The sequence below is a fragment of the Canis lupus genome, chromosome 4 (genome assembly GCF_011100685.1).
Source record: "Canis lupus familiaris isolate Mischka breed German Shepherd chromosome 4, alternate assembly UU_Cfam_GSD_1.0, whole genome shotgun sequence".
In the NCBI taxonomy this organism is placed as follows: domain Eukaryota; kingdom Metazoa; phylum Chordata; class Mammalia; order Carnivora; family Canidae; genus Canis; species Canis lupus.
In genome coordinates this window covers 6789676-6811961 of record NC_049225.1, presented here as the reverse complement: position 1 = coordinate 6811961, position 22286 = coordinate 6789676, and the positions used below count along the sequence as shown (strand labels likewise).

Sequence of the window (22286 nt, the reverse complement as noted above, 5' to 3'; positions counted from 1 at the left end):
TCATTCATTCATTCATTCAGTAGACATATGTGAAGTGTTATGTCAAAGCATTAGTCCCAATGACTTCATTCAGGTAGGATTTTTGAGTCTTATCTAAGTAAACTATAACTCCCTTGGAAGAGGAAAAAATCAAGCCACAAGATAGAGAAATACAATCATTTTTCTGCATTTATATATATGAAGGGATTTACAGGTTTTCACATCTTAAATAACAGTTCCTGAAGTTCCATTATGAAAAAACAACAAAAAACACATTTAATACTTTCTCAGAAAATCTGGAACTTAGTATTTTATATTGAAACTAGAATGAGCTCAGCAGTATCCTCCACAGGATACTGGGAATGTGGTCGAGAACTCCTGGAGGCAGACGGTGTTGGAAACTCCTGACAGAATAGGGGAGGGAGCCCTCCATGCAGCACCCTCAGAAGTAGGCCAGCCTTGCAAAATAATACTGGCCAAAAAATGGTGAAGTGAGTAGAATCAAGAAATATGACTGGTTCCCAAAAAACAGCCCTACTTGTATCTCTATATTACAAAGTAAGATGAAGAAAAAGAAGAATATCACACGTTCTCTTGGGCCTGCTACTTGACTGCATTTGGGTCTGCTTGTCTGTTTATCAGATCTGCTCTGATTTCTTTGAGCTCCTGGGCCTCCTGCTTTGTGTGCAGCTTTCATGAGGGGAATGCTGGATACAGAAATGGCAAATGTTTGGATTGACAAGGCAATGCTACAGGGAATGATAAGAGAGAAAAACAGCTGAAGGTTGCACAGGTAGATGTGAGGCAGGGGCACTAAAATGAGAATCTCTGTGGCTCTGACTGCTTTGAAAACCATTTAGAAAGGTGGTACCTGTAAGATATCAATCTCATTACAATTGCACCAAAAATCATAAGATACCTAGGAATAAACCTAACCAAAGAGGTAAAGGATCTGTACTCTAAACACTACAGAACACTTATCAAAGAAATTGAGGAAGACACAAGGAAATGGAAAAATACTCCATGCTCATGGATTGGAAGAATAAATATTGTTAAAATGTCTATGCTACCCAGAGCAATCTATGTATTCAGTGCAATCTCTATCAAAATACCATCAACATTTTTCAGAGCTGGAACAAATAATCCTAAAATTTGCATGGAACCAGAAAAGACCTCGAATAACCACAGGAATGTTGAAAAAGAAAACTAAAGCTGGGGGCATCACAATGCCTGAGTTCAAGCTTTATTACAAAGCTATAATCATCAAGACAGTGTGGTACTAGCCCAAAAACAGACACACAGATCGATGGAACAGAATGGAGGATCCAGAAACGGACCCTCATCGCCATGGTCAACTTATCTTCCAAAAATTGGGAAAGAATATCCAGTGGAAAAAGGACAGTCTCTTCAATAAATGGTGGGGGGGGAAATTGGACAGCCAAATGCAGAAGAATGAAACTGGACCATTTTCGTACACTATACATAAAGATAAACTCAAAATGGATGAAAGACCTAAATGTGAGACAGGAATCCATCTAAATCCTAGAAAAGAACACAGGCAGAAACCTCTTTGATCTCAGCTGGAGCAACTTCTTTAGACATGTCTAAAAAGGAAGAGAAATAAAAGAAAATGAACTACTGGGACTTCATAAAGATAAAAAGCTTCTGCACAGCAAAGAAAAGAGTCAACAAAACTAAAAGGCAATGTACAGAATAGGAGAAGATATTTGCAAATGACATATCAGAGAAAGGGCTAGTATCCAAGATCTATCTATAAAGAACTTCTCAAACTCAACATCCAAAAAACAAATAATTTAATCAAGAACTGGACAGAAGACATGAACCGGTATCTCTCCAAAGAAAACATACAAATGGCCAACAGGCACATGATAAAAGTGTCCCACATCACTTGGCATCAAGGAAATACAAATCAAAACCACGATGAAATGCCACCTCACAACAGTCAGAATGGCTAAGATGAACAAGTCAGGAAATGATGGATGTTGTTGAGGTTGCAAAGAAAGGGAAACCCTCCTACACTGTTGGTGGGAATGTAAGCTGGTACAGCCATTCTGGAAAACAATACAGAGGTTCCTCAAGAAGTTAAAAATAGAGCTGCCCTATAACTCAGCAATTGCACTACCAACCCAAAGATACAACTGTAGTGATCCAAATGGGCATCTGCACCCCTATGTCCATAGCAGCAATGTCCACAATAGCCAGAAAGAACCAAGATGTCCATCGACAGATGAATGGATTAAGAAATGTGTGTGTGTGTGTGTGTATATATATGTGTGTGTGTGTATATATATATATATATATATATATATATATATATATATATATATATAAAGTAAGATGAACAAAAAGAAGAATACCACACGTTTTCTTGGGCCTGCTACTTGATTGCATTTGAGTCTGCTTGTCTTTCATTGAGAGACAATATATATATGCTATATAATATTATTCAGCTATCAGAAAAGATGAATAGTTACCATTTATATTGACCTGGATGGAACTGGAGGGTATTATGCTGAGTTAAGTAACTCAATCAAAGAAAGACAATTATCATATGATTTCACGCATACATGGAATATAAGAAACAGCATAGAGGATCATGGGGAAGGGAAGGAAAACCGAATGGGAAGTCATCAAAGAGGGAGAACAAAATGAGACTCTTAACTATAGGAAACAAACTGAGGGTTGCTGGAGAGGTGGGGGAAGGAGGATGGGGTAACTGGGTGATGGGCATTAAGGAGGGCATGTGATATGATGAGCACTGAATGTCATACGCAACTGATAAATTATTGAACACTACATCTGAAACTAATGATGCACTAGATGTTGGCTAATTGAATTTAAATTTTTAAAAAGAAAGAAAGCTGGCATCTGCAATTACCTAATCCCTTCTTTCTCTCCTCTTCTCATAAAGAATATTTATGGTGGATGGCTTAGTCAATGGATGTCTAGTACAGCCAAGAAATCTAGATGCATGTTGTCATTTCCATTTCAGATGGTCACAGTAAGAGGTAATATTTCATTTATGTGTTTAATGTATACTGAGCGAAACAGGATGAACCAATCAATAAACTCATTTAAGGCAAAGTGATGTCAATCTTGACACAGATAAGCTCAGCCAGGAATCTATACTGATAGTGAGTTTGTATATCATTGAATATCAATGTCATGTGTTTCCTAATAGAAAAAAAAATTGTGATTTTGCACTTAAAATGAGAATTTAATAATGTGAATGTTTACAAAATATAAACCATATCCGATCAATTTTGTATTTGACATACAAATCTAAACTTACACATTGATTTTCCGTAAGGAATTTTAAATTCCTTTGAGTTTTTAAGTACCCACAAAAACAAAATGATAGGGAAAATGTTTAGTGTCATGAAATTTCAAACGTGTTTCAGTTAATATTTAAATTTAATGAATCTAAATATTGCATTTCTTAATTCTTATGCAATATTCTTCAAAATCCATTATATGGAAAGATTAAAATCAGCCAGTAATATTGCTTTCGAAAGGCAATAGGGAATTGCCTGCTGGGACACCTGGGTGGTTCAGCATCTGCCTTTGGCCCAGGGCTTGATCCTGGAGTCCTAGGATGGAGTCCCACAACAGGCTCTTTGTGAGGAGCCTGCTTCTCCCTCTGCTTGTATCTCTGCCTCTCCCTCTCTCTGTATCTCTCATGAATAAATAAAATCTTTTTTAAAAAGGGAATAGTGAGGCAAAAATGAATTGAATTTAGACTTTTTCTTTATACACTCTGCTTCACAAATAAGCAGAAGCTGCAATGCTGTCTGAACCACAGAAATGGCAAGCTCACAGCTCAAGATGAGAGACTGAGCTAGAAGGGATCCCTGCACAGGCTCCAAGTCCACCTACAGATTTTGCAAACCTTCCCTTGATCAGCCTGTTTTTCAGCATGCTAGGAAGAAACTGGATATTGGTATGTCTCAGAATCCTTTCCTTCTACCCAGTGGCAAGTGTCTTCAGTCTGATTCTTCCATAGGCCATAGCTATCAAGGATTGCCCAGTGGGCTTCTGCTGCTTCCTGTTCAAAATGGTGTTTTTTCAATAGAACGGAAGTTCTACTGGTATTTGAGGTCCAGCAATTTTTAATTGTGCAATATGTTCAGCATGTCTTCCCCCTACTCTTTAAATACTATTGTGAGGTCTAATTGAAATACCGCTATGATAAAGTTGTTGAGATGAACCACAAAATGCTCCTTACAAAAACTACCAATGCTTCTTGGGGGCAGTTACTTCTCCTAATCTAGAGCCACCTACTTAACTATAACGTAAGGAGTAGATATTACCACCTTGCAGTGAGTTCCCCTAGAGTCATGGACATCACCCACTGATATTATATAATGATCCACCTCATTCTTTTACCCTAGAGTTTCTCAACCCCAGTACTATTGACACCTTAGGCTGAGTAATTCTGTTGTGGGAGCTGTCCCGTGCACTGTCCCTGGTGCTGCTAGGTTCCAGAAGCAACCCTTCAAGTGTGGCTACCAAAATTGTCTCCAGACATTGCCAAACGTCCCTAGAGGGGGTACAGCCTTGACCTCCTCACTGGAAACAACTACTTAGCCCATAAATGTATATGTGATTACCAAACACAGAGATAAAAAATATAGTCCCTATGCTCATAGAGTTCAAGGTCAGGACAGATGAGGAGATAATTACAAGAGAGAGTGGCAAGTGCTGTCATTCTGGTCCACCAAGACTGAGAGGTGGGGGTAAGAGGCCACAGAGATCATTCCAGAGCAAGTAGTCATCTTTGAGAACTTGAAGGACTCTAACACAAGGCAGGCAGAAGGCATGCCACATGGAAGCACAGAGCCTTCCAGGAAAAGCACGCATTCCAGAATAAGACACAGGGGCACTTCAGTGGGAGCACAGTGATAACACGTGAAAAGTCTCACACACTAGACACTGAGGAATTCCATCTCCACCATGAAAAAAGAGCATAGAAGTCTGTTTAAGCATGGAAGCAAAAAGCTGCTCTCTGAATTCTACAAGATCATCAGTGTGCATGGCAGGCTGGACAGAGGAGTGAGACTGACTCTGACTACTCTATGGTAGAGTTTAATGAAATCATCTGTGTGGATGCCCACTGTACAACATAAACTATGATTTTCTTTAATTTTTTAAGGTTTTATTTATTTATTCATGAGAGACATAGAAAGGCAGAGACACAGGCAGAGGGAGAAGCAGGCTCCCTGCAGGGAGCCCAATTAGGAACTAGATCCCAGGACCCCAGGATCACACCCTGAGCCAAAGGCAGACAACCACTGAGTCATCCAGGCATCCCATAAACTATGATTTTCCACAAAATTGCTCCAAAAACTGTAAAGTACAATATGAAGTATTAAACTATTATCTTTGTTCTCCTATGTTAACATTAAAAACCCCAAAGAAATCTCTAAAAGAAACATCTTGAGACCACCAGCATCAATGGCAGGATTGTTGAAATAAATGAATAATCTTACAAGGTGACTACTGGGAAGGAAGTACCATATGGTAAGTTCTCACATTTTTTTATTTTAAAAAGTTATTATTTATGGAAAACAGTATGGCAGTGCCTCCAAAAATTAAAAATAGAATAACCATATGATCCAGCAATTCCACTTCAACCCAAAAGAAGTGAAAGCAAGGTCTCAAAGAGATTTTTGTGCACCCGTGTTCATAAGCAGCATTATTCACAACAGCAAGAGGTGGAAGCCACCCAAGTGTCTATGCAAAAATGATAAACAAAATGTTGCATACACACACACACACACATACATATATAATAAAACATTATTCAGCCTTAAAAAGGAAGCAAATTACAACCACAGATGAATCTTGAGGACATTATGCTAAGGAAAATAAGCCAATCACAAAAAATCCCCAAGTACCATGTGATTACACTTATATGATGAATTCACAGTAGTTAAATTTATAGAAAAGGAAAGTCACATAGTGATTACCAGGGACCCAACAGAGGGGGAATGGGGAGTTGCTATTTAATGAGCACAGAGTTTCAATTTTGCAAGATGAAAACTTTCTGAGATTGGTTGCACAACCATATTAATATACTTAACACTACTGAACCATACACTCAGAAATGGTGAAGTTAGTTGGGGCTCCTGAGTGTTTCAGTCAGTTAAGTAAGCATCTGTCTTTGGCTCAGGTCATGATCATGGGGTCCTGGATCAAGCCCCATGTCGGGTTCCTGTTGGGTGGAGAATCAGATTCTCCTTCTGCCTCAGCTCCTCCACCCCCACACTCATTCTCTCTCTCTCTCTCTTTCTCAAATGAATAAATAAAAAATTTTAAAAAGAAGTGATGAAGATGGCAAATTTTAAGTTATGTGTATTTTGCCACACTTTTTAAAAGTAATTATTATTTATAGCACTTGAGATTATGTATGGCATGTTCCATCTGAGAAATATGAACACATGAGGTCCCTCTGCCTGAAAATAGAGGCTCAGTGGGACCAGTTCCTCAGAATGTCAGCTGATTCTCCCAGAAGACCTCTTCAAGATCAAATTGCATCCACTCAAGTGTCGGCTGCCCAGAGTAAGCTACAGGTAAAAGCCCCACACAGTTAGCTGGACCACAGAAGTGACCAAGCTGCCTACCTATTCATTCAGCCTCTCACTAGTATGTGCTGAATACACACTCTGGGCCAGGTGCTGTGTTTGGCAAGGTGGATGGATCCATGAACAAAACATGCAAAGGTCTGTCTTCAAGGAGCATCTGTTATAGCACAAACTAATTACAAAATTATTTTTGTCCAACAAGGGGACCTAACCTAGTTTGGGATGCCAGGAAATAATCCTGTATGAAACTGATATTGAACTTAAACACTGAAGAATGAAATATAGGTAACTTGGAGAGGTGAGTGGGGAGATTTCAGGCCATGGGAATGGGTGCAGAAGCTATAAAGGGGCCTCAGATAGAAAGAAGCTCTATGGAGCTGACCACCCTGTGGAGAGGTGGAAGGAGAAAGGAGTGAGATGAAGACAGGAACCCAGGAAGGGCTAGAGGCCATGGCCTGCTGTTTGGCCCCTTCAGGCATGCCTCAGCCCAGTGGGGAGGCCTCTGGGGCCTAGCTTGCTCCTCTTCCCTTTTCTGCTCTCTGGTATACTAGGCAGTCCCTCTCAAGCACCATTTTATCACATCACTGCCCAATGCAAACACTGACACTTAACTCTCTGTAGCACTTCTTAGATTCTTTCCAAACCTTTTCAGGGCAAGGCCCCCATAAGCCTCCAGGCTCTTGATCATTGCATAACAAGGATGTGCTCTGGGGTCCTCCACTGAAGGCAAAAAACCAAACTAATTGGCCTTGAAGAGTAAGTTGCCTGGATGGTGAGTTGAAACGAACACACATAAAGTGGCATACAAACAATACAGAGTGGCACACAACTGAGGGGCTCACTCAAGTAAGGCTGAGCATGAGGCTGTCTAATAAGACACAGTGAAGAAAATCATGGAGAAGGGGAGATGTTGTGGAGGGCTGCATGGGGAGGCTGGGCTTCAATCATGACGTTGGAAAGATACAACACAATGGAGCAGGAGGTTGGGGAAGCATGGGTGCTGGGCATATTCCATTAGTACAGATACAACAGACAAAGCCATCAGAGGGGCTTGACTCTCAAAGAGAAGATAATGAAATGCAGAACTAGATAGAAGAAGAAAGGGGGAAATGAAGCCATGCAGAGAAGGCGAGGAAGTAAAGAATGACAAATGCAGGATGAGGGATGGCAGAAGACACCGTTCTTTGCAACATCACTGGTTATATTTACCATTCCTTATTGATTAGTTGGTTAGTAAATGGTTTAGTGTACACTATATGTTAAGCACTCGGATTTTCAAATCAGCTATTATTTGTGCCACTCATAGAAGGTTATCTCATTTTTATGGACTCTCCTTTCTGGTAATTATAAACTCCCTGAATGCAAGGGCTGAGTCTACTCTTTGTACATCCTGCAGTGCCTGGTGAATGGTCAGCACTGTGCCCTTTCTTGGCCTCAGCAGTTATACTGGGCCCTGGTCTCCCTCATGCTCAAGGCTCCTGAACAATGGCAAGGACAAACTGTGCTTTCCTCAGGAGCTGACAAAGCTAAGTGCAGGGAGAAGTCGCGAGAAGTTGCTGACTCATGGCAAGGTGTTGGGGCTTCCATCCTGGGCTGCTTTCAGGTCCTCCTGAGATGATCAGTACAGAATATGTGGAGAGAGAAAGGATTCTCAGCAGAGACACCATGTCAAGTAGACCAGCACCTTAAGAAGCAGTTTACTTGGAAAGGGGGACATGGGCTCCAATCTCAAGAATCAGAGCAAGAAAAGGTCTTACAGAATTGAGCCTGGGGGCACCTGGGTGGCTCAGTGGCTGAACGTCTGCCTTTGGCTCAAGGCATGATCACAGGGTTCTGGGATCAAGTCCCACATCAGACTTCCCACAGGGAGCCTGCTTCTCCCTCTGCCTGTGTTTCTGCCTCTCTCTGTGTTTCTCTCATGAATAAGTAAATAAAATCTTAAAAAAGAAAAAAAGAATTGTGTCTGGTGTTGGGAATATAAGATACACTTCTGTGAGAGAGAGTGGAGATTTCTAAGAAGTGAAGGTTCTCTGACAACCAAGAGATTTGAGTAGGATTGTCTCTTCTTTTAGAGAACCTTGGTTCTCTACTCCTTTGCAGTTGGACACACAGACGCCCCTCAGTCTGTTCCATTCTGCAGCCAATCACAGTCCAGTTGCAGGTCTGGAAGCAAGTTTTACTAATAGCAGCTGCTCCGGGTAGCAGAGATGAGCCTTTAGGCATCCTATATAGCTTCCATATTCCAGCATTAATGTCTGGTCTTCCTATAGGATGCATCCCACTCCTAAATGCATATCAACATATTATGATCTCCTGGGTGCTCAAATGGAACCATCTTTGATGGGCATCTACAAACTTGCCCCCATAGCCTTTTAACATAGCTCTAGTATTCTTTAATAGCTTCTTTGGCTTTAGACTCCTCTTCTACGATTTCTGGCCCAGACCTGGGATGTGTCATTTCTCCAAAAAGCCCTTGTTCCTTTTGGAAGAAAATGTCATTTGGAGCCCAGAACCCGGGTATGAGATTCACACATTCTTATTGGGTTATTATTGTTTCTACATGTTTTAATAGAGCTAGAAAATATGTATTCTTTAAAAAAATAAATAAATCGTTGTTTCAGTTAGGTATTTCCAAGTCAGTGAAAGATTACAAGGTTCTATGTTAACTTCTGTGATTTGATTTATGTTTTCTCTTACTGCCAAAATCTTGATTCCTCAAAATAATAACATGAGTCCTTATTTTTTTTACCCATACATATAAAATAAAATTGAAAAATAATAATATAAAAATATAAAATTTCATTGAGGGCAGTTAGAAAACTTAATTCAATTTTAGATTTCTTTGTGTCTTTTTTTATCCTTGTTATACCCCAGGAGACCTAGAAGCTCTATATTTAAAGTCATTTGAAATATTTTTTTGAGTGTGCCAGCAAACTATGAAACAAGTTCATTTCTTGTTTTTAACTCAGTTGCCTTACTTCATTCTTTCCCTCTGCCTATTTTTATTCATTTTTAAAAATTTATCCTTTCATTGTGTCTTCTTTAAACATAGGCAACTGGATTTCATATTCATATTTCCCTCCTCCTTTTTAATCTATACATAAATTCTGTTTTTTTTTTTCACAACAGTGGGTCCTAAGGATCATTTTCGTAGTAGCCTACTTCCTCACCCACTTTATTTTATAACTGCACAGCACTCTGTGCAGTTATATTTAGTGCTTCAGTGACTCGCCTTGTACATATATGCCTCTAAATTTTTGAGAATAGCCATTTATTTAAAATAGATTAAATGGGGGTGCTTGGGTGGTTCAGTTGGTTAAGTGTCTGACTCATGATTTCAGCTCAGGTCATGATCCTAGGGCCTTGACACCAGGCCCAGCATTGGGTTCCCTGCTCAGTGGGGAGTCTGCTTGAGATTCTCGCTCTCCCCCTACCTCTCCCTCTGCTCATGCATGCTCTCTCCTTCCTCTCTAAAATAAATAAATAAATCTTTTTTAAACGTTAAAAAAAATAAAGTACATTAGGTGTTCTCTTTTAAGTCTCTGCCATCTAGATATGCCCAAATCACATTACTTTAATATGTATTCCTTGGATTATTAGTAAAATAATCATTCATATGTTCACTGGATATATGTGTATATACATATGTATATTTCTCTGTGTCAACTTTCTACTTACGTCACTTTTTAAAGTGTTTATATATTTTTTATTTATTCTTACTTATTCATAAGAGCCATGTAAGGTTAAGTCTAATGAGGACAAGAGCCACATCTGACTTGTTCTGCATTATACTCTCAACATCCAGCCTGGTATCCAGCTGGTTATTAAAAAATATTAGTGAATAAATATTTATGTCTATATGTTTTAAATGTTTCTCAATTTAACAATTTTGCAACTTAGGGAAGTTATTTAGCCTCTGTAAATCTGTTTCTTCTGTGAAATGGGAATAAAAATTCTTAACAGGATTGTTAATTATTTTATTAATACATTTTTTGAAATGTAATAAGCATGCAAATGTTAATGTCACTTGTTATCACCATAACCATCATCCTCATCTATGCATCATTCATCAAACAATGGAATAAAAAAGGTCAAATATTTTGAGGTCCGGTGTTTTGAGGTGGAGCAAAGGGCAACAGAGCATATGTTTTTATTGTCTTCATAGACAACCAGAAGCATTAATAATAATACATAATAAGAAAAAATAATTATGAAATAAGCCAAGACAGCTGTTTTCTTAGGAAAATATTTGTGTCAGGGATTGCTCAGGGATATTTCCTATATTCAGGGATTTTTATTCTTCCCTGATTACTTAGCATCTTGCCATCTTGAAAGGAAGAAGATGTTATCAAAAGATAAGGAAGACCAATGGCAAATAAGCATTGGTTCTCTTTATCTTCTTTTGAGATGGTAAAGATTTGGAGGAAGGAAATAAGACATACACATGACGCAATACAAAAAATTACTCAGGTGTCTCATAATCCAAAACTTCTATATTTGCCTTCTATATTTAAGATCAGTCAGTATCAATAAATGAGTTAAAATCATTTTCATTTGATCCAATGGTCTTCTTTTTAAAGTGCAAGTTTCCCATGATGCAAAGAAGGTTTATAACTATTACCAATTGTCACAAAAATACATAATTGCCAGCTAAATAATAAAACAAAGGTTATCTTAGAAAAAATAGCAATTTGAACTTTAAGGAAATCTAACACAAAGATTAACACCTCGGTTTTCAAACTCCATTTTTAATGATCTGGAGCCTGGCCACAATGTTATGGTGAATATACTGAAATAAGCCTGAGTGCAAACTGTACATGCACTACCAAAAATGTGTCTTTTTTACCAAGTTAGATCCATTAGTGGAAAGAGAAGTTTAATCATCCCTTGAGTATAAAGCACCACACACCCACGACAGAGGGGGAGTCAACTGCATCCCCACCCTCAAGATTCCTGCAAAGTTGGTGGAGGGATAAGCCTCTCCTGAATCCAAACTTCTCTCCAGATATTGTGCAATTTCCTTGCTCCTTGCATAAAAGAACCATCTTTACCAGCTGTCTTCATTCCTTCACCGCCCTGTCTCTAAAACACATAGCAATCTGGCTTCAACTCCCCAGCAGGTCACTGAAAATGTTCTCGTCAATGTCTCTAAAGGTAAACATTTAATGCAAGATACATAGTCTCCAATATTTTCCTTGCCCCACCCACACCACCTCTTTGCCCTACATCTGAGCTCCTTGGACCTCACCTTCTGAAATGTAATAAGCATCCAGATGTTAGTATCATTTATCACCATGTGCCTGCATAGAAAGGTAAAGATTTGAAGATCAAATCTCTTTTTCTGCACATCCTCTCTAGGAGCTTTCACTCAGTCCCTTGACAGTAAATATAATCTCTAAATGGATGATTTTCAAATTCTTATCTCTAGCTACAATCGCTTCTTTAAAGTCCCCACATATATCCAACTATCTACCCAACATTTCCATTTTGATATTTAAAAGGAAACTCCAAACTAACATGTCTAATATTAGATGTTTGGTTTCCTGGGATGCCTAGGTGGCTCAGCAGTTGAGTGTCTGCCTTTGGCTCAGGGCATGATCCCAGGATCCGAGATCTAGTCTCACATCAGGCTCCCTGCAGGGAGCCTGCTTCTCCCTCTGCCTGTGTCTCTGCCTCTCTCTCTCTCTCTCTGTGTGTGTGTGTGTGTGTGTGTGTCTCATGAATAAATAAATCTTTTTAAAAAAATAGATGTTTGGTTTCCCAACTCTTCCTACCAATGGTCCTCTCCTACCTAGGCAATGGTACCTCATATGCCTGCTGCTCAAACCAGACAACCAGGTGTCATCTTTGATTCCTCTCTCATCCTCACTCCTCCATCCCCCAAAAGAACATATCACTAAATCTTATGAAAACACATTCACATGCCTCCATTTAATGCCACCACCATCTCCTGGCTGGACTACTAAAAACACCGTTGAAATTCCCCTTCTATTCTTGCTCTTTCTCTGATCTACTTCCTACCTAACAGCCAGAGAAAATATAAAGTAAAACAATGTATCTTTTAAATGTGTTTTTAAAAACATGTTAAGGCTTTGTACCTCCCAAAATTATTAGAGCAACAAGAATGAAGGGAAAAAAATAAAATTATATGCCCACAGATGGACCTAAACATACATCAAACTGACAGCATAACCACAAAAACAAATAGAAAAATAAAAGTAAAAAATGAATCCTATACAAATATTGAATCATTATGTTGTACACTTGAAACTAATATAATTTTAAATCTCAATTTAGAAAAAAATTTCAGGTATGCCTGGGTGGTTCAGTTGGTTAAGTGTCTGCCTTTGGCTCAGGTCATGATCTCAGGGTCCTGGGATGGAGCCTCTGGTTGGGCTCCCTGATAAGTGGGGAGTCTGCTTCTCCTTCTCCCTTGGCTCCTCCCCTAAGCTCTCTCTCTCTCTCTTTTTCTATATATAGATATATATCTACAGAGATATATATCTATATCTTTCTATATATATATATATATATATATATATGTCTTTCTCTCTCTCTCTCTCTCTCTCTATATATATATATATATATATATATATTTCTCAAATAAATAAGTAAAACAAAAATCTTTAAAAATTTTTTTCAAAGAATTAATCCAAGTAACTTTAGAACACAATACTCTCCCAACACACTACTGGTATATTCTTAAAGAATAATAATAAAAACTCAAAGCAATCTTGAATTTTACTGAAAATTTTTGTTTTCTTAGTGGTATCGGGAGTGGTATTGCCTGTGTGTATTTCAAGATTGAAAAAATGATATTTTTGACCACTAGAGTCCTCCATGTGGGAAAAAATAGATAAAGTATAGAAGAAGAGGAGGAATCCTTTGACTTGGATCAGATTAAGGGCTTCAGAATAGACTCTCAATAGATAGAGGGATGGATAGATAGACAGATAAGATCTCCCAGCTCTGTCTACTAAAAGGACCCAAAGTAAAGACAATCCAGTAGTAATGAACACAACTACTGCTTTCCTCAATCTTGATTTCCAAATGCCATTGCCCACAAAAGGACCCAGTTTCCTTAGAAAAATGGCTACTTTTTCCAGGGCTGGGGGTGGGGTATGTATAAGCTAAGCCTGGACTACCTTGCTGGGCCAGCAAGTAATAAAGTCCTCAAAACCTGCTGGGGACAGATCCAAAGGATGCAGGAACTGCAACAAGAAGGTCCCACTTGCCAAAATCTGTGCAATTTGAATATCAAAAAGAATTATCATAGGAATGGATTTTAACCCATTGAACTAAAAAACAATCTAGGACCACAAACAAGCACAATAAAAGTGCAGAAGCAGGGGGAAAGGGAAACCTTTTCTTTACAGAAGAATACCAGTAAATAGAAAAATCACTATTTTGCAACCACCATTACAATAATTATTTTAGACAAGAATAAATTTACATTACCACTACTGAGTGAAAGACTTGGGGGAATACAATAATCTATACAGCCTCTGGATTTCTCCTCACAGATTACTTATTAAATACAAAGGGGGCAAATAGGTACTTTTATAATAAATTAATGTACCCAACGGCCCCTTAACCAATGACTAAACTTAACAGTGCTGAGGAGGGATGATATTACGTGCCTGTGATGTTATGCATGACAAGGATACATTACTTATGCAGATTTCATGCCCAAAAAAAGCATAATCACACATCTAATCTCAAGGAAATGATCCAACATATCTAAATTAAGGAACAGTTCTGTAAAACACCTTTAATGCCACAGAAGAAAACAAAAAGGCTTGAAGAACTCATTCTAGGGGCACCTGGGTGGCTCAGTGGGTTAAGCATCTGCTGTTGGCTCAGATGATGATCCTGGGGTTCTGGTATCAAGCCCTGCATCAAGCTCCCTGCGCAGTATGGACTCTGCTTCTCTCTCTACCCCTTCTCCTGCTCATGCTCACTCTCTCTCTCTCTCTCTCTCACTTGGCTCTCTCTCCCTCGAATAAATAAATATAATCTTTAAAAAAAAGAACTCACTCTAGAATAAAATGCAATTTATAAAAAAAAATAGAATAAAGTGCAATTTATAGACATGACAACTAGAAGCAATGTATGATCCTTGATTACTTTTGGATACAGGAAGACAAAACAGAAAGCTCCAGCTATGTAGGGCATTATTGGGAAAATACAAAACTAGATGGGAATTATACATTAGACAATAACATTAGATCAACAAAAGTTCTTTTGCACATGATAATTATGTAGGAGAATGACTCGTGGCTCAATCTCAGGACTCAGAGATCATGACCAGAGCTGAAATCAAGAGTTGGATGCTTAACTGACTGAGCCACCCAGATGCCCCAGGGAGAAAGTGTCTTAATGCCTGCAATGTATTCTGAAATGATACAGCAGAATCAAAAATGCATAAATGTAAAAAGAAAACCATGAAGCAAATGTGGCAAAATATTAATAATTGTTGAATCTAAGTGAAGAATATATAAAGTATTCATTCACTATTTTTACAACTTTTTTATGCACAAGAAATTTTGCAAAAATTAAAATTTGGGAATAAAAAAAATAATATGCTACTTCAATTCTGACCCCCAAAACACACAAAGAAACAAAAATGAAAAACCAGCATCAGTGTGTTTCACTGTACAGAGAATTAGATCCAAACTCCTCATAATCTACCCATTTTTGCTTGGCTTTCTCCTTAGGCATTTGTCAGGGCTCAGATCAGAAGTCATTTCCCCTGGGAAGACTTCCCTAAATACTAAAGCTGATATGGGTCTCCCATTTTGATTTTACAGCACTTTGTACTTCTCATATAATCATCATTGTTTTATTTATGTCTGTTTGCCTTTATCTGCTATCTTCATGAGTTAGCAATCTATGTTCTTTTCTGTTGTCAGAACACCTGGCACTTATTTGCTGTCATAGACATAAGTACTGTCCTACAAATATGTCTGATCCCTTCGTAGACACAAGGTACTACTGCACTTTCCTCTCTCCCTTTGGAGTTAGGTGTGACCATGTACTTTGCCCTGACAAGTCTGAGGGCAGAGGAATTTGCTATTTCCAGGCAAGACCTTCAAAAGCTACTGCATGACCCTCTCTTTCTCCCTCCCTCCATCACAGTAACTGGCAATGACCAGCCAGGGTGAGGATGATGGGGAGCAGACCCCTAGCCAACCCAAATTGGAGGTTCTATTAGCCTAGGTGCCCACATGCTTACAAAGAGCAAGGCTCCCAGCTAACCATGCCTCCACCCCCTACTGATAATGTTGGATATATAATGTGAATAAAAAATAAACTTGGTAAAGCCAAAGAGAATTTTAAGGTAATTTGTTACATCAGCACAAACTAACATACCCTGAATGATATATATGTGTTCAAGTACTCAATGAAACTTAATACAAATAGCCAAATATTCACATTAGGTTAAATATCATATGAAAATCTAAATATCCTTCATAGGGAACAGGTCACACAAATTTCCCTTCACTTATACAGTGAAATATGTAAACATTAAAAATACTGATGTAGTTCTTTGTGTATTGATCTCCAAGGTATTTGCTCCTAAAGTAGAAAACTAGGAATATGTACAGACAAGTGACTGCATGTGTGTATAACAAAATATTTATTTGGAAGTATTGACCAAAAAGCCAAGATAGAATAAAATTAGGTTCCAACCAATTTCTGGAGCAAACCACATCTAGAAACTTCTAAATGGGTTATGAAGTAAATTAGATAACTCTAAAATCTATCACCCAAAATGAGGATGCAGTACAACCCAAAAGGAGAGGATCTGTGAAGATTTTTGGAGGGGACCAATGGTATTCAGTGAGTCCTGTGTCTTTGCCTGCCACAATCAAGACAGAAAAGCTTCAGTGGGACCACTCAGGGACCTAGTATGGTCTCCTCACAATTTGGATGGGGTGTGGGAAGCACAGTAGACTGGTGTCTGGCTCCTTCCAAAAAGAGCTAAAGGATGAGAGACCATCTGGCTCACTGCTCTGACTGAGCAACAAAGGGGAAGTTGCTATGTGTGAATTTGGCCTCCCTCCCAGGGTCTGATGGGAGAGGGTATGTGAGTGTTCACGTGGGCTTTGTGTGCTAGTCCGGAGGAGTTTGCTTTAAATAACGTCCAAAAGGGCTCAGAGTAGAGAGGCTCTACAGAAGCTGCTGGGGTAAACTGCCAATTCTGAGAAACTTTGGAAGGAGTGAGCAACCAGGCAGGACAGAGATGCTGCAGCCTTCCCCAAGGAACTGCAAGGGACAGAGCACTGATAGGGAGAACAGAGTCTCTGAAGAATGTGAGGAAGGGCCTTGCCAGAAAGGTTTAGCTGAGAACATGTGCTCTATTCCAGAGCCCAGAGCCAGCTTACCACTGTGCCAGTCAACAAAGAACCTTCCAGCTCACCAAGACTAAAGTCATCAGAGACATCAACTGACGTGTGAAGGAGGAGGAGAATGGGACACAGCATGTCATCCTTAGACTCATTCCTGCCTGTAGAAATAACCGGATGGCTTTGGTTATTGTACAGAACTGGACATTCTGAAATCTCAGCCAAGTCTGTGTTTTGTTCCTTAAAGAAACTATAGGATTTTTATTACGTGTAAGCTGAAGTCCTGGGGCTTGTGCATGCTTTTATTTAGGAGTAGAGATAAAACCCTCTGGAGAGCAAACCACAAGGGCAACAGAAGACAAAGAAGGCTGCTTTATGATTCAACCCAGTACCCCCACACCAAACTTCCTGCTACCTGTGTATAAAATACCTTTGGAACAACACACAAGAGACTGTACATGGTGGTAGCCTCTCAAATGAGATACTAGAGACAAGAGACAGGGAAGTTAACTTTTTACTAGATGGTCTTTTGCACATTTTCAGTGTTTGTATCTCTTCATGCCAACATGCAGGTCATAAATGCCCATGTTATGAAACGACCTTATTGGGTGGAATGGCCCAGTGATAAGAGCACCAACTGCTAGGACTCTTACTCTGTTAGATCATAACTGGCCACACATCCTTATGCATGTAAGCCACCCTCTCTGTGCTAAGACCCATCAATCATAAAATGGGAATAATGGCAGTGTCTCTCTTGGTTGTGAGGACGAAGCAGCTGAGTGCATGCAAAGCTCACATGAGAGGGCCTGCCTTAGATGTGTTTGGTGAGCATTGCTACTGCCTATTCCAATAGTTTATAACGATAATAAAATAAGAATTAAAGGGGAACAGTTCTAAAAAACCAAGGAAAAATCTGAATACAATGAAGAGCTAATCCATTTTTTTCTTCCAGAGGATGTGGGAAAGAGATTCAGACAGGATAAAATGGGTAATATTTAAAAGTAACCATCTGAGACACCAAGAGGTCAAAAGCAGGAAAACAGTAATCACTTGGTGAGTATCAAATTCTCTACAATTAAAAAAAAAAGATATTCAAGAATTAAAGATCACAAATGGAAAAATTAACACTGTATCTGAGGAGAGCAGTATCCAAATATAACTAGTTACTAATTGGGAGAAATCTCAAAAAGCTCTAAGGGAAGTGGGGGTGGGTTGGGAAACATAAATTTAACCACCAGAAAATTAGTCATGAACTTGAAATACTAGAGCAGAAAGAAAAGGGAAAAGAACACTATTTTTGTAGGGTGCTCCAGAGGCTGACACCCCAGGACAAAGCAGGTACTGATCCTGTTGCCACAGACACAAAACACAACCTGCTCACAACATCCATGTGTCTAAGTGGAAGAAGACAAGGATGAACAGGAGAAGTTTCCCAGAAGGGTGGCAATCATCACGCAGGAAATCCAAATCTAGAAGGCTTGGGTCTACACTTCTGCAGAGGCCCAGGGTCAGGAAAGGATGCCTTTAAGCATCCACAAGGTGCAGCTGCTTTACCTCAAACCCCTGTCTGTTGCAGACAGGTGAGGGCAGGAAGCAGGGGAGGGCAGAAGGAAGGAAGTTCAGACATGCGAATAATTATGGGAAAGTAGAAAGGGTCAGATGAGAATAAATAAACCACCAGAGGCAGAAGGACTAGATATCAAGTTTCTCAGAAGTCAAAAGAGAGATAGTATGATCCATGTGATTCAACGGCAGAAAAAGCCTTCCTTAGGAAGAAACTAAATATAAACACCAGGACTGACGAGAATAAGAGGTAATCTTTTGGGAACAGCAGCATATGAAGTACATATAACAAAGTGACAACAATCAAGCCGACCAGGCCAGGCCTGCCACGTAAAGTTGTGCAGGTTGCGCTTTGCACAAAGGCTTCCACCAGCTGACAGGGTTGAATGGTGGCTGAAGTCCAGTCCCCAAGTCCTGAGCCAGGAAAGGGTGACCTTTTTAACACACTCACTGTCTTTCCATAATCATGCAAAGGTATCTTATATGTTAAAAGTAGGAGTGGAAGAAGGGGTATAAAGAAATATAAAACCTAAGGAAAAATAATTATGTACCCAAATGGGGGAGTCTACTATTATATAGACTATAATAGCAGAGTGGTTGACCAGTTGTAACAATATCAGCTAGCCTGAATAGAGTGCTTACTTTGTGTCTAGTACTACACTAGCACAAGATAGATAATCCCCTTTGATAATGACAGCAATTGGAAATGAAGTGGTTCCATGGCACCTGGGTGGCTCAGTCAGTTGGGCATCTGCCTTTGGCTCAGGTTACAGTCTCAAGGTCCTGGGATCAAGTCCCATGTTGGACTCCCTGCTTGGTGGGGACTCTACTTCTCCCTCTTCCTCTGCTGCTCCCCCTGCTTGTGCTTTCTGCTCTCTTGTGCTCCCTCTCTCAAATGAATAAATAAAATATTTGTTTAATTAAAAAATAATTTAAAAAAGGAAACGAAGTGGTTCCTATTAAAGGAAGACCCCAACACTAAATTAAAAAGCAGAACTGGAAACAGAGCAAGTCTAGCTAAAATAAAGGAAAATGAAAGGAAACATAAAGCTAGAGTCATAACATAAAAGACAGGCTTTCTGTGTGAAAATCATATATAATGTTGCCCTGCAAAGGGTCTTGAAGAACATCAAGGTTCCACCTCATTTTTTTCCACTACCCAACTCTTTTGTCTACTCGGATTGATCATACCATCACCAGGATAATCAGAATGCCACTTTATGTGGGCCTAGTATTTAGGGAATTCCAATGCTCTTACATGGGTCTGGCAGCCCAGTGTTGTGGGAAGGCCAAGGACATGCATACAAAAGGATCTTAAGTAAAATTCTGGATTTTACCACCTGTTATCTAGATGACCTTAGGCAAGTAACGTACTCCATCTAGACTTCAGTTGCTAAATTTATAAAATGGGGCCCATACTCCTCATTTTACAGATACTAAAAGCCAAGGCATGCAGAAGTGAAATGACTAGCAGTCACATGGTAGGTGGGAAAGCAGGGATGCCTTTTGACCCAGCCTAGTGCTGTCAGAACTTATATGGGGTCAGAATCATGCTATTCCTGTTCTAAAGCTCCATATGAATTTCTGTTCAGTATCTCAGAAAGGTAAGTACAAGAATATGTGTGATAAAGGAAAGTTTAAATATCTCTAATGACAAACGCATGTTTCAGTTTGTCTAAAAGAAAATCGGACTGTTAATAAATCAAAGTAAAACTCTTTCCAAATTATCCAAATTGATGTAACAGTTTTAGTTATGTATCTTTGGGCCTTTCCCAAAAATAGGTAAATGGTATATAAATGCTAAAAGCTAAAAGATAATCTACTTTCCGAATTATAAACCAGCTCTAAGTAAACTCTAGGGCTCAGAGATAAGTTTGCCTCAATAATTAATAATAAAGTTTTAACTTATATACTCCAAGTCCCCATTACATTAAAAGGTGGATTTTTCCCTATAGTAGGGAAACATTGATTAAACATGGTTAAACCCAAATTGTGCAAAAATCAGAAAAGTCCAGGGCCCCATAAGTAACAGAATGTCAAATAAGCCCCTGCTATCAGTGAGCAGCCAGGTAGCTTTTTCAGACTAAGTTCCTGTAAGTGAAACAAACTGAAAAAGATGTTAACAATTGCAGGCAGCACTGAAGTACAGAAGAATGTATTTAAACATCAAGATCTGGAGAACAGAACCCTCAGCTGATGAAGAAGAAGCTTTTATTGCTAATGTCATTTTCAGAGACCAAAAGACCAGAGAAATAAAAGGGTAACTTGCATTTTTTTTTTGGAAAATATATTAAAAAGTAGCATTACAACAAATGCACTCATGTAGAATCATTCTGTAATACTTAAAAGCACACTGGCAAAAAGATACAAAAATTTTGGTATAACTGGTTTGATCCAAAAAAAAATCCAATATAAAATTATTTAAGGTATTGGCTTTTGACTTTCTAAACTCTTGAGATCTAGCCAAAAATTGTTTTAAAATAGCATTAAAGAGGAACTTAACTAAGGGCAATTTCCTATTCACAAATACAAGTTAGAAATCAAGGTACTCAATAGAGCATAATAAGGTAGAAATTAGCGGTTCTGATCACATGCGTACCTCAAATCTTTAAAGGAGTTGCGTAGAAATGAGACCATATGCCTAAAAAAAAAATCTGTAGGAATATACATTAAATGCTAATGTGGTATTGCTGAGGAGTAGGAGAAATGGAATATATATATTGCTTTCATTATCAGAAATACTCAGAATATGTAGTGAGGTAGACAATATAATGCTGGATGGAACAGGAAGAGATGCAGGTTGATTTTATTTTCACCAGTTTATTATATATGAGAATATTGTTAACCAAATGCAGGGCATTTTGCTAGATGCAACAAGAAAAACCAAGATGAATCAACAAAATCAAAACCCATGCCCTCAAAAAGCACATGATCTAGGAGTAGAGGTAAAACACATGTTTCAAAGCAGAATTGTGCTTTGTACTAAGAGTAAATACAGAATGGTAGAAAGGCAAGAGAGAAGAGAAATAAATTCTGGCTGAATGGAAATAGGGAAGCTGAGAGAGAGAAGGATGGGGAAATTCTGGCAAGTGAATGATGAGAAAGTGGGGGGGAAGCCCAGTTCACATTGAGCAGTTGCAATGTGCTAGGTACTGAGATGTACTTTCATTCATTCATTCAATCAACCATTAATTCATTCAATTAACCTTCATATTTGCCCTATAAGGAGGTACTGTTGTCCCTGCTTGACAAGCCAGGAAGCTGAAGCTCGCTCAAGCTCGCTCAAGCTCACACAGCTAGTAAACAGAAGAACCAGGATGGGAACCCAAGTTTGTGTTCCTCATCACTCAACTATGCTGGCAAGGAGAAAACATCAAGACCTACAGGCCAGGGAAAAATGATGAACAAGGTCATGGAAGAAGATGGAAATTTACATTTATTGAAATGCATCCATGGATCAGCTTCTGTATCTTCATGCCTTTTATTTGAAAATTTATTTACTTTTCCTGTGATACGATCATTATCACATCCATGTTAAGGCTGAGAAAACTAAGGCTTAGATAGATCAAGCATCAGGCCAAATACCTACTATGCAGCAAAACAGAAATTTAAACCAGGTGTGAGTCCAATCCCAGGTCAAGCCAGATGGATGGGTGGCTGTATGGGCAGTGTCTCATTTAAGCCCAAAACAACACCGTACATCTGGCAGCATTATTTTTCTCATTTTATAGCCAAGAACATGAAAAATAAGATAAGGCTAGTGATTTCCCCAAGGTCACAGAACTGGTCA

At 39.0% G+C, this 22286-nt stretch overlaps 1 protein-coding gene across 2 annotated transcripts in view; it reads right to left on the bottom strand.

Moving 5' to 3' along the window:
* PCNX2 (pecanex 2) overlaps positions 1 to 22286 on the bottom strand; it is a 289788-nt gene that overhangs the window by 266143 nt on the left and 1359 nt on the right. The window lies entirely within an intron of this gene.